Source organism: Anopheles gambiae, chromosome 2, assembly GCF_943734735.2.
Source record: "Anopheles gambiae chromosome 2, idAnoGambNW_F1_1, whole genome shotgun sequence".
In the NCBI taxonomy this organism is placed as follows: Eukaryota; Metazoa; Arthropoda; class Insecta; order Diptera; family Culicidae; genus Anopheles; species Anopheles gambiae.
This window is the reverse complement of record NC_064601.1, coordinates 92,795,383-92,808,406: the sequence shown is the minus strand read 5'-3', so window position 1 is coordinate 92,808,406 and position 13,024 is coordinate 92,795,383. Positions and strand designations below refer to the sequence as shown.

The 13,024-nt window shown below is 45.3% G+C and overlaps 2 protein-coding genes across 10 annotated transcripts in view; one reads left to right on the top strand and one right to left on the bottom strand.

Moving 5' to 3' along the window:
• The window catches only part of LOC5666976 (uncharacterized), a 56,362-nt gene that overhangs the window by 20,788 nt on the left and 22,550 nt on the right, over nt 1-13,024 (top strand). The window lies entirely within an intron of this gene.
• The window catches only part of LOC1276612 (neurabin-1), a 60,936-nt gene that overhangs the window by 45,141 nt on the left and 2,771 nt on the right, over nt 1-13,024 (bottom strand). The gene's annotated exons all lie outside the window — the stretch shown is intronic.

Below are 13,024 nucleotides of genomic sequence, written 5' to 3'. Positions count from 1 at the left end.
CCCAGGGCCAGTCATTGTTTCACCTAAACTATTAAAACCAGCAGCTCGTTGCTCTTAGACATTGTCAATGAGTCCCCAACCGCCATTTAGCGAGTAATCACTTGAGCGTGGACGTGACGCGATTTTGTCAACCTACTGCTTCTACTCCACACACCGGACAAAACGGGAATGGAGAAGCGCATAAAATAGGACAACAGCCATTAATTAGTCTGTGACTTGAGTTTCGCCTCCCGGCAAACACACACCACACGCTGCACCATCACGTGCTACTGTCGCGTTCGCTTACCAAATTAGGAATCTATAACGTGCTTTCTTTCGTGCCCGGCGTTCGTGAAGGTTACAGCAATTTCTCCCGCGCACATATAACCTTCACAAGCCTACCCCCCGCACAAATGGCATCATTAGACGGCTGGGGCACCGACCGAAAAAGGGAACCGATTTCCTGCCCATCAGTGTAAACCAAACTAAACTAAAGGATAGGGGGGAGAATGCCGTAAATGATCCAATTTGATTGATTTCACTACTGTTGACCGTAGATAGGGTAGACTCGGACGACCACGGAATCGGTAGCGAGTGAGCGATAAATAACCCATTTCCCAACCCCAGAGCGCACCGACAGAGAGGACGTGGTTCAATCGAAGGGTATAAACGGAATTTCCACCATTTCCCTGTCTGTCTGGTCGTGTTCGAGTCTAGTCGCGTGTGCTAAAGTGATGAACAACAACGATTCAAGGGGGGTTTGGCGAAATGGGCAATTTTGCAAGCACCTGTTTACGGCCACCAAACAACCGGCTCGTTGGCACACGACGCGTCTAATTCAAGCAAAATGGGGGAGGGGGTGATATTGGCTTGCGCGAAGCGCGGGGCTGGCGGGAGTTTCCCGAAAAACAAGACTTGTAATTTTAACTCGACATTACACTTCTTCCGCGACGGAATAAATCATAACGATGAACGTTCGCGCTGCTGCACTGCTACGCAACCGGTAGACGAACGCCAACGAAAAAACGTCATGTGACAACGAGCCGACGACCATGAGCTCCGGCAACAACATGTGTCAAACATATTATTATTATCGTTCACAAAAGTGTGTCTTTTTTAGTCGGGGCGTAGGTTCTCGCTAGACCAGATCAGTCGGGCACCGCATGTGCAACTTCTCATCCTGCCACCAAGCTTTAAGCTGGGACGGAGCGTGGGAATTTCATGGGCAAGCAAGTAACAAGTCACTTGACTTTTTTTGGGTAACTAAACCCTTAACTTATATCATTTTTCAAAACCAACAGCCACAAACTGCGTCTGACATAGGCTTCAAGGTTGAATGGTGGGTGAAACCCGTCACTGCGTCCGAAGAAGCACAAATTCCGTCCCATAAATCAACGCCACACACAGGGCGCCGGGCGGCCCGCTCATCGGCCCCTTTGACCCGACGGCCCCGGTTGTTATTTGCTCCATATAAGGAAAGCTCTCTGCCCAGCATGTTTGCATAGATGGCCCCCAAAAGCCTGTTTGGCCTCGTTGTCGCCTGCGTTGGGCGCCCGTGTGCTTTTCCCGTTTGCTAAGTTTCGCGCCCCCTCCAAAAAGGTGCGATGATATCTCCGTAGGCGCTGCTAATTATGATTTATTTTTATTGGATAATTTATTTATTTGCCTTTCTTTTTCGTGCCTCGTGGGGAATTTTGTTTTGTTTGCAACGCAACGCAAAGGTTGTGTACAAACACGGAAAAGCAAAGACATGCTCCGAGGCAATGGGCACATTAAACAAAGCGATTGTGGCGTTCCTATCATCGCATCAACAAATCACAATATCAATAAGACACTCTCTCACACACATAGCCGCGTCTTGCTCGGTGGAAATTGTTTTGCACTGCGAACGAAAAACAATCAGAAAAGCTTCCCGGGCACGATGCGTTGTTTTCGAATGCGAACTTTCACCCAACCCAGTGCGAATGCAAGGAGAAGGAAAAGGGGAATGAAGAGGGGCGCATAAATAATTGCACAAAGTGTGTGCATGCACCAGGGCGGCAGCGCGCCACCATATTTAATGCCTTTTTCGTATTCGACTTTAGCCTGCCCGTTTTATGTTTGTTGGTTTGATTTGTTTTCATTTCTCGCTTTGTTTCTTGCAAAGCGATCAAAAATTTGTTGCAAATATGTGGAGCCTGCTGGTGCGATTTCCCTTTCACGCGTGCATCGAGCGCCGCCACGACTAATGATGCAACGAATTTAAACAATCAACAGATGATGATTATTATGCTCCATCCAGTCGGCTACGGGCGCGGGAGAGAGCATCGGCCAAATAATGAGCGTTAGGTGTGAATGGTGTGTGTATGTGTGAAGAAGTGTGTTTGCAATAGAGCATTAATCAAATAAAGTTTGCCATTTCTACTGCAATGATAGACAGCATCGTAAATGGTTACACCTTAGAAAAATAATCTCTTTTGTTGTGGAAACTAGTTTCCGGATCATGCGGACCACCAAGATGGTTGGGAGTCTAAGATGCATTTCTCATAAGCCATAAAACAAAACGATCTGCAACGTGTCAAACACACATCCCACCGAATATTTTAGTTAAATCACCATTAGCATTGTATTCTGATGCAAACAGCTTACTTTCGCAAAAAATAAATACCATAAAACAGTATCATAAAAATTACTACTAAACCTGTAAAAAAATCAGATTTGTAATACAAAATGCAAGCTGTCCGAAGCTCTTGCATCGTAATTTATTCGCAAAAAGGCATCGTGTTTCCTATGAATAATACGCTGAAGTGTTAATAAAAAGTGCCACTGCAGCTGCAACTTGGCGGCCACTTGGTGCAAGCCCGACACACAAAACAAAGGTTCATAAACATCCCACAAACTGACGCGTCCCGTTTCCCAAGCATACGGGGAGAATTGCATGGATGCACTCTGCAGGTCAGATTTGTTGAAATTCCCATTAATAAATTGCAAATGGAATAAATTATTAACGCTGTGTTTCTCTCCTCCTGCTCTCTCTCTTGTGATGAGGTGTTCGTCAGCAGAATTCAATCGCACAAGCAAAGAAAGCGTTTCATTCATTTGTGTTGTTTGTTCTTCTTCCCTGCGGAAGCTTTTTCTTTTTCTTCTTTATGTATGAAAATAGATATAAATATTATAATAATGTTCTTTTCTATTTAACAATTGCCGATCGCACTTCTTTTATTGTATCATACACACACTTGAATAATTCTCAAAGTCAGTCCTCGCCATTTTGAGATTCGATCGCACAACTTATGCCGTATTGGCCCGACGGTTTAGCATAGGAGCTATGCGGTCGTCTCAGAACTAGCGTTATACATTGCTAATAAAAGCTGCAAAAACAAGCAAGTCAGCATCGCATAGGTTCGCTAATTTCATTCGTTACACGCTGTAGTAAGCGATATCAGATTTTTTCTACAAAAAATAACGAATAATTAAACTTTAAATTGTACAACAAAAAACAACTCTCTTTTTTACTTATAAATTCTAACGAAAAAACCTGTTCTCCTCACCGATCACAGCGCAGACACTTTCTTCCTAGATGCCCAGTATCATGTTTCAAGATTATCTATTCACACACGTGCACACGTATCGCCAGCCGCCGGACAGGGTCAATGTAGGGCAAAGTGATCGACAAAAAAAAAACACACACACACACACGTTCAACTCTCCCAAAACATCAGCATCGGTTCCTCCGCACATGAATTCCCGAGAGTCATCCACACTAATGGTCGTCGCTCCCGGGAGGGACCGGTGGATGTCAATGAGCTCGGGTCGCTCTGGCCGCGATGTGGACTTTGTGCCGGCGTACATCACACATAGCAGCGCGTAGTCAGCAGTACTGATGATCATCGCTAATCGATCAAAATCACAGCGAAGGAGCTTCGACCATGTCGTGTGCCTTGTGGACAGAAGTACAGACGGTGGCAACGGTAATAAAGCAGGCGAGGGTGTGGGCAATAGACACCATTACATCGCGTAGCTTCACTGCACCGCTCGTGTGGTGGGGTAAAAGGAAGTCGCGCTCAACACAAGCTGATTACTAAGTCTAGAAGTTGTCCCCGAGCAGAGATAGTGGGAACGAGCGAAGAACCTTTCTACCTCTTGCGCACACCAGGATCTACTCCTCTTCCACCCATCTAGACCCATACGTGTCGTCGCGCGATGCAGTTTGCTGCACTCGAATGCAAATGAGCTGATAAAGAATTTGTTTCACTGTCGTGGCTTCCCGCCGGCGGCGCTATTACCACAATTCACGATGGATGTCGCTGCTGCGAAACAAAGACGATGACACCCATCCCGTTGGCGTATGTGTCGAGTGCATCACGAGAGTGCGTGGATGAATCGTCCAGACGTTCCATTAACTTTCGCTCTTCGCTCGCACCGAAACAGCACCCGCAGGATGGTGTTGGATGCAAATGACCACCAGCTCCGTACTGTCGGCAGATGTTATGATGCAAAAAGTACTGGTCTGGGATGCTCTTTGTACGAACGGGAAAAGAGGCAACTGAGACCCGTTGCTTTCATCTCCACGTGGCACGCGTCATTGACAAACGCACACTTCCCTTTGCGGTCTCAGGGTTACAGCAGATCAGAAATAAGTAATTATACTACTGAACGATCAGCAGTCGGCAAACCCGTGTCGTACTTCAACGAATACGAAAACATTTTGTTAAACAACAAAGATGAATTCCAGTCAGCGTCTTATCCAACGGTGCTAGATCCTCTGAACAAACTCCACGTTCAGAGTTCAGAACTTTTTGCAATTATTACATCCAGTGCGCGGCAGATGTGAAGCATAGTTCCGATCGCACAGCGCTCTATTCATTAAGCCTCATCAACATGCATACGAATCAATCTACAGAACAGCATGAAACAGTACATCAGCTGCTACTTTTCCCAGCAAAACATCGCCCATTAGGTGCATGTATGCAGCGGAAACCGAACGCAGCGAGGTAGAATACAAACCACATCAGTCAAGCTGAACCTCCGTGTTTGGTATTGTTGTAGGTTACGCGTCAAGGGATTTACAAGACGTACCGCTGAGTGGAGAACCGTTAGCAGGCTCGTTTTGCTCAAACAAACTAATTTCAATCTGTTTTTAAAGACCAAATGACCTCTGGGAAAAAAAAAACTCAAAAGTTATACAACTATTCCGACTCATTGGTCATCCTCTCCATTACCATGGTGCTTACCAAGAAGTATCCAACATCAAAACAAAAACATAAATCTACAGTGCAAAGCGAAATAGATATTCGCAAAATGGAAATCTCGCAAGATAAGAGAAATCCTCCGAAAAGGCAAGCTTATCCTCCAACCCACAGGTCCGTTGTTCATTAGCTTATGACCTATTCCTATCACCGCCTTTCGTCTAGGTTCTAGAGTTCCAGTTCTTAAGATTGCTCCGCACAGCTTCTCTCCTGACTCCGTACAGCATTTCGTGTTACGTTTCCTCTTCGATCCTTCTTCTCCTGCGCGATTGACCCTCTCCTCTTTTTTTAACGGTAAAAAAACGGATATCTACCGTTCCGTTTGACCCATTCAAGATACACACAGGCGCGCTCGCTGTGTTACACCCCAGAGCCGCTGTGTGGTGCTGCAGAGGACGATGACCAGGCGCGCGACCAGTTGTGAGCCTCTCGCGAGGTCAGTCAACGTGAAACGCGACGACGCGAAAATGGACGAAAAACGCCAGAGAAGAGAGCAACAACAGCGTATTCGTTTGAGCAAACCTGTTTCTGCCCTGTGCCGGTTGATTATCAACATCATGGTGAATGATTTTTTGGCAAATGGCAAATCGCTAGCCTGCCGTCGTTTGCACTTGAAAGCCACCACCAGCAGCAGCAGGAGCAGTTCGTTTATTGGACGAAAGACGAAAAGATAAGATTGTTGATCTTTAACGGTACAACATACAATGCACAGTGCAACGAAGGGAAAGGAAGAAACGAAAATTGCTTTTCTATTGCTTTATGTGTTTACGCTTACTACATCCTCCATAAAATAGTTCAGTGACACTTATTTTCGGAAATCTCGGATCGTCTAACACTGGTATTAATGTTCAAACTAAATCGAACTAATCGCCCGATTTCTACCGTGGCCTCCAATCAACGTTCTGCCTTTATCTGTCTTTCTTTCCACGTTCTATTTTATTTGTGCTTTCAATTTAATTTGCCGTCCCTTCTTCGATTGGGGAAAAAGGTGTGATTATACGAAGAACGATCACCATCGCTCAGCAGGATTAAGAACCCACAAACTAATGACTGATCAATTAAGCATCGAGATGCAGAGACGGGAGGCGGCTCTATTCTCGGTAAGCCATAAATAAAGAGTATCCCACGTGGACGTTAGGGATGACTATAAATTGTACGGAGAGCTTTTAAGCAAACCCTCCCAGAGCCAGCGATTCGAATTGCTTCATTGCTATTGCAGCGTTCAATCCACACTGATGAGACCGAACTATAAAACTAGTCTGGAGTTCATCTGGAAGCTTTTAGCCCACACTGCTTTTGCCCTACATGGATACCATACCATCGGCCATAAGCCTCACATTGGCAGCTCATCATACGTACTAATCAACCTCGCAATATGCTTCAGCCGAATGGCTTCAAAACGTTACGACTACACATACATCCGCGTCTCCACTGCTTGAAATGGTGAAAACGAATGTCATCATATTGGATATTGGAAAACATTTATGACGTGATTTCCATTTCATCATTCCAAAGAGTGAAACTATTTGCTTTTTTTCTACGTATACACAGAGAAGGAGGGAAAGAAAATCACTTCCCCCAGTTTGTGTTAAGCCAGCGTCACTCGCACGGGCGCTTTTATGTTTGAAATCGAAATGGAATAAAATAGCGACTTTGATCAACGATAAAATTGATAGAAATTGATCCATCAATCAAATTTTGCCGACCCAGTGCACCATTGCCATATGTGCGCTGGAAAACGTGCGCGGGAAAATGGAAACCATTTTGGGGGGCAACATCGCCCACAGCAATATAGGGCGGCTGGAGATGTGTGTGTGACTTGCAATAAGTAATGACAAATTGGTAACTTAATACCGCGTGTCGTAAGGCTGTAAGGTTCTGCAAGAGCAGACGCATCATTTGCGAGGCTCTAACCGAACATTTCTGCTTTACCATTGTTTAAATTAAGTTTATTTCAATGCACACACACACACGCACACGGATTACGTGGCCCAATTAAAATGAAAATCGAAACAATGAGGCAAATTAAACGCTGCAAAAGTTTGACTCATCACATCGAAGATGTCGTGTCTTTGAGTCACATTGCAGGACCAAGATGCTCAATACTCAATGCCGGAACGCATCAATCACCGCGCTGCTAGGTACGGCCGTTGTTTTACACCACACGCTCGATAAGATAAGTATGATAATCTTCGCTGTTTTTCTTTGTGGCACCGTTTCATTTGGTGGCAAAACTGTTTGCGAAAGATCTGCTTATCATCAGCGACGAGTCATTCTTTACTTTGCAACACGACACACGGCCAATATCTTATTCTAGGGTATTAGGACCACTTCTTCTCCTTCTCCTAACTCCACGCTATACCGGGTGATACCGGTATTGGAACATTCCATAAACGAATGATAAATCACACCAATTCGTCTGCAATGTGCCCACCATGCTTATAGCTGGTGAAATATATATTTTCATCACAAACTTTACAGATTTGTGCCAACAAAACAAAAAATGACGCGTGGGACGACCACGGAATGTTCTTATTAGGAATCATGCCTCGTGTCTCCATACTTCCAATGGGACACAGCACCACCATTGAAACTGTCAAGTGGTAACTGTTGTGTAGTTTACCCTCAGCTCAGTTCAAGATTGATACCACTGCGAACGCAGCGCGCAACTAAGAGCAAGTCTCAATTCGCCGAAAACCCTCTTCTTCCACTAATGATGTACTTTGCACTGTCTGTGGAGTTACTTTTGACGTCAACTCGCTCGGTCGGTGTCGGCTCTCTGTGCCCAAGGATTGTGTTCACATTTCAACAAACACTCAACAGTGTTGACTCTCTCTCCCTCATGCAATCTACCCGTGCCGTGTGCATTATGAAGGATACTTCATCGTTTGTTTTTTTCACAGTTTCCCTACTTTAACAACATTATAAAACTTTCTTCTCATTTACACGCTCTCTTAACTACTTGCGAGTGCGTCGGTTTAATTTCAGCACTCGAAAAAGGGCAAATTTTGATGGATTCACTCGGGACGCCACAAAAGGCCGACACAACTTTCAGACCAGTTCCCGGACAGTAACGTCCCAGTCCCCCGCCATACCGGCAGGTGACGGTCTGAAGAGGCTGAACTGGTTTAGGCTCCAAATTTTACTGCTATCGCGTCGTCTTTACATATCTGCTAGCATCTACTGGCACTCAGCGTAGAAAGAAAGTGGATTCATGCCGTTGATCGATGTCCAAGAAGTTCGAGCATTGCCAGAAGATATCAGAGTTCCTCGTTGTTTCCCCAACATTTATCACTGATAGCAGGCTTTGGAGCATGGGAATGTGTATAACTTTCGATTTCGAACAGTTGTGTGTAAAAAGCCTCCATCAACAATTCCCCTGCACCGGTATGGAACTGTGAAATTGCTCCGCATAGTTAAATTCAATGAACATTTTCTACCGCCGAAAAATGCACACCATCGCCAAGCCATGCCAATCATTGGAGGCACGAAGCGCCGGGGCGGCAGGTGGGCATAAAATAAGGCTATCTAAATTCCAGCCACCTTCTCTCCGAAGAAGGAAGAAATAAAATGTTAAACATGTTGCGGCCAGCTCGCATAAACACACACACACACACACACACACACACACACACACACACACACACACACACACACACACACCAGTACCGAAACTTAATCGACACGAAAGTCGAACCACCACGAATACCGCTGCTTGTGCCACCTTTTGCCGCGGAACCCGGCGGTCAGGCGAAACACTTTCTCTCTTGGTCTCTTCTGCTCTCAACTTCTTCACCTCTCCCCAGGAAGATCACCACCAGCATGGCCAAGCCTTGAACCACCAAACCAGTGGACCAGGAAAGCGAACGCATCCGAACGGTTTGTGTGGGGCTTTTGTTTTTTCAGTTTCAGTTGGCCGCACTGGTCTTCACTGGCCACTGGCGGTTTGATAGTGACACGATGAAATTGAACACAGAGCCCAGACACACCCTCTTCCGAGAGGTTTTCCGCTGACCGGAACCTGTGTGGTCTTCCGTTTTCATCCGAGGCTTTATGCCCATCATCACTCAACATAAACACAGATGCACACCAGAGCTTAATAGCACTTACGGTCCTACCCCGTCGGCGCTCTGTGAACCATGTCTTTAGGCTTGCATTAAGTTGCCGCGAGAAATTACTGACCCGCTTCTAGCACGTCTGAGCAACGAGGGTCATCTAGGGTAGGCCGGAAAACGAACCATGAATAGCTTTATGTTTTCACATCTCCTCCAAACCATCGAGACGTCAGCAGGTTTAGTTAGGCATCGAGTACCAGCGAGTTACCCATCCCGGGAAGCGCAATCTGATTTACGTCCAGGTGTTTATTGGCCAACTCCCATCACCTCTAACAACTTCCACGTTCGAAGATGTATAGCTGGGGAGTTAAACGTCCAAACCAAACAAAAAAAAGTGTGATTGATTGACCGAATGCTTTTGGAGCAAGCGCAGGAAATCGTAAATGGCAACTTCTTCTTAAGGCCTTGATCTTTAAACTGATTCCTTTAAATGTGGCCAGCGCGCGTGTGAGGAAACCACATCTCTACCACGCTCGATCGTATTACACTGCAGTTTGTGTGGGCATTGGGACCATGAAATTGAAGACTTGAAGGGGCTTTTTTATACCCACAATTCCTCGAATCCCAACGTTTGACAAGGACGCTCTGGAGACGAAGACTTCACACGATTTCCGGTGTGCCAAAATACAGCGCTGATGTCCAAAATTTAGTACATTAGACATCTTTACTGAAAACTCTTAATCTTCTCCATCAATCAGGGGAAAGGTTTTGGGACAAACGTTCCAACGTGACCTCTGCTTCCAATTCCGCTAGCCTAACGGTCACCACCACGGTGGAGAGGAGAGTTCACCTTAAACCGCACAAGGTAAACAAAGCTCATCGCACAAAACGTTTCCTTCCCTCGACGAGTTTGATTCATGTGACACCGAAGGATTCACCGTTTTGGCTTCATGGCTAATCCGACCCAACCATGTGGATGTTGCTCCACCAGTTTTTTTTTGTTTTACTTGCTATACCTTCGGAAACAGTTTTCCTTTCTGGGGCGTTAGTTTTATCCGATCCTGGCTCGGCTTTAGCCGGGGCCGGTCTAATCCGCTTATGGGTTATCGGGGGGCGAACTCACTTTTCGCTACTCCCTTTCCGAACCACACACACACACACAATTTGCAAAACCGGTTGCACAAACCGACTGAGAGCGAAAGGGGAGGCGAACATGAGCGGATACGATGATTTCCGGGCCACTGCTGTCCGTGTACGACTTTTATGTCGGTAAATATTGACATTACTGACTGGTTGGTGCCATTCGCCCGAGTGTCTTGGCAGTGGAGATGGAGAGATACAGAACCGAAGTGCACCGATCGGAAGCCACACTAGTTGGATACTAACATGGGCCAGAGAGGAGGGAAAAACCTCGCACCTCCCCCCCTACTAGTAACTTTTAATCCAACAATCTAATAAAGGAGATTGGCGAATTGCAATTAACCTTGTTTTTAAATTGGATCGATGTCAAACAAAGAGACATTTTTTTTAAAGATGAACGATAGCTAATTTCTGTCTTGCAATACACCTTGAAATTATAAAAGATTACTCGTCGCCCCATGACGCTTTGAAACTTTACACCTTCTCTCCCCAATATGGAAAACGCTCCAGCGAGGCACTCATAATTAACACTCTCTAGCAAATTAATCGTTAAATTCTTTCTTTTGCTGATGGGTAGGTGAGCTGTCGATAGTGATATTTGACTGTTTTTGTCTCGCCAAATGTTGCTAGAGTTTAGTAGAATAAACATGATATTGATTAAAATTCATAGCCCGAAAGGGCTGCCCAAATCCCAGACTCACATTCGGAACACACCCAACATGGCACGAAATGTGTAAATGACTAGACCGTTACATTTCCCAAGAGAGAGAGAGAGTCTTTTACATTCATGTAATATGCAAATTATACAACTTATTGTCACAAGCTAAATGTTCCGTTTGACATCCTTTCACATTCTCTTTGCGTCACTTTTACAGTTCCATGTAGAATAACTATTTTCAAAATAATATCTCATTTATCGCTGTTCAATTTAAAGTAGACATGATATAGCAACAGACCTCTGGGCACTCCTTTTATCCGCATCAAAATTGCAGGTCAGCTCCACACCGTCCCGAGGGACGAAAAAAAAAGGTTTGATACCGCATCGATAATTACTACTGCTCCGGTTCACCTCGGACCACTTGCGTATTCAACGGGCACACACTCTCCCGCCAACCCCTTGGACGTCCACGTGCACCCAGGGTGTGGAATTATGCGCCACGTTTATAAATCGACCACCGGATCATTGGATCAACCAATCGACCGAGCAGAGAACAGGTGAAGCCGGCCATAGCTGGGCAAGGTCGACTTTCAACTTTCGTACGGCTTCGTGATCAACCGTCCAGCTAAAGGTGGCTTCCGCACATACACACACACACCCACCGACAATGACGAACATTAAGGTACTACGTCAGATACAGAGAGCCCTTCGGTTGTGCGGCGGGTAAAAAAAAAAGCTCCACCAGCAATGCCGTGCCGGGCCTGCTGGCTGGACTCGGCACCCGTTCGGGCTGGAGGTCAGGAAAAAGAACGACACACCAAGTCGTGCGTTCTATATTAAACTAGGCCTCCGAGTTGCCACAGCTACACACACACACACGGGTGACGCCCCTGGATTTTCAATGCCAGCCCTAAGAAGGGCCAAACGATGATGGTTCGCGCGGCCCAATTGCACGGAACGCGACTGTGTTGTGGCTAAGAATCCATGAGCAAACATCATAAACTACTACACGGAATGAGACGTTGCTGCGGTAGGCCCTTGGCGCAAACCGGGCTACTACGACCACCGGAAGGTTTCTTTTAACGTGCCATAGAGTTAGTTAGTTTATGGTAGCTTGCAGGCACCCCTAATAAAGCCTCTAATACAAGGGCTTGCCACGACGACCTTGGTGTTAGGTGTAAATGTTTAATGTTCAAAATCATTCTTCGGTTCGGTTTAAAACCCCAAACACACAAGCAAGGGGTTTTTGTGCAAAACAGTGGAAATTGAAGCAACATTGTGACACATACCTAATAGAACACTTTATTTATGCTGTTGGACCATTCTCTAGAGTTGGACAGGTAAAAAATGAAAAATGATTGACTGATAAGTCCGTTTTATAACTGCTGCTGAACCTACAATAGGAAGTGCTAAGAATAAACCAAATATTAAATCGATAAATTTTGTTGTTTTTTCTCAAAATTCTGCAGTACTGTTACATTAAATTTTAATTTATTAACTATCCCTCATTGACACCTTAATAGCCTCATTTTAAATTGCTTTATCATTACGATTCCATGTCAATAATGGTAGTCGATTATTCTGACCCGGCCTGTTAGTACATTCGTATGCGCTTGGCAACACGTCACTCTAGGGATCTAATCTCGGATGGAGAAGCAATCTTGAAGAAGAGAGAGTCATTTTTATTCAACTATTGAGTTAGACGATAAATCACAGATGGTGGTGCCGGCAAGCAGATTGGGCGGTATTTTCTATCCAACCAAAAAACTGTTTTTTTTTTTTCATCTTTCCAACCACTAATTTTATACAAATAGAAAAAAGCTTCATCCTGACACAAACACACGCATTTGCACACCCAAAAACCACCTCCCATCTCGGTACCGAGAAGAAATGTTTGAAGATTTTCGCATGCGCCAGGGCGACGACGGCGAGAACCTTCCGGTAAAATAGCTCCCCGGTTTTTC